Source organism: Eurytemora carolleeae, unplaced genomic scaffold (genome assembly GCF_000591075.1).
Source record: "Eurytemora carolleeae unplaced genomic scaffold, Eaff_2.0 scaffold1598, whole genome shotgun sequence".
In the NCBI taxonomy this organism is placed as follows: Eukaryota; Metazoa; Arthropoda; class Copepoda; order Calanoida; family Temoridae; genus Eurytemora; species Eurytemora carolleeae.
Window position 1 is genome coordinate 26,318 of NW_019398114.1, and position 981 is coordinate 27,298.

The following is a 981-nucleotide window of genomic DNA, read 5'->3' on the forward strand; positions in this document are numbered from 1 at the left end:
TCAAAACAGAACCTATTAAACTCTATTATCAAAACAGAACCTATTAAACTCTATTATCAAAACAGAACCTATTAAACTCTATTATCAAAACAAAACCTATTAAACTCTATTATCAAAAGAGAACCTATTAAACTCTGTTATCAAAACAGAACCTATTAAACTCTATAATCAAAACAAAACCTATCAAATCAAAACATATCAAAACAGAACCTATTAAACTCTATTATCAAAAGAGAATCTATTAAACTCTATTATCAATACCAGTGTTTCGGATCCGGATCCGGTCGGATCCGTATCATTTGGTCGGATCCGGATCCGTATCAGGAAACGTTGATATGGATCCGGGTAGCGCCGAAAATTAACCAAAACCATGGAATAAATAAATCAAAATGATTCGTAAATGTATTATTTACATGACGAAAATTTTTCAAAATTATCTTTAATAATTTAATGTTTACATTTATATAATAGTAATGACGACATTTTTAACTTTAGGATTACTATAGTTTATAAATTATAACCTTGCATAACATTTAATAGGGAAAATCCGATTCTCAGAATCAAAAGTTACCTCGAATCCGGATCCGGATCCGTATCAGAATCCGGATCCGGATCCATCATCACGGATGCGGATCCTCGGATCCGGATCCGGATCCGAATCAAAATGATATGGATCCGAAACACTGATCAAAACAGAACCTATTAAACTCTAATATCACAACAGAACCTATTAAACTCTAGTATCAAAAGAGAACCTATTAAACTCAGTTATCAAAACAAAACCTATTAAACTCTATAATCAAAACAGAACCTATTAAACTCTATTATCAAAACAGAACCTATTAAACTCTATTATCAAAACAAAACCTATCAAATCAAAACATATCAAAAGAGAACCTATTAAACTCTATTATCAAAAGAGAACCTATTAAACTCTATTATCAAAACAGAACCTATTAAACTCTATTATCAAAACAGAAC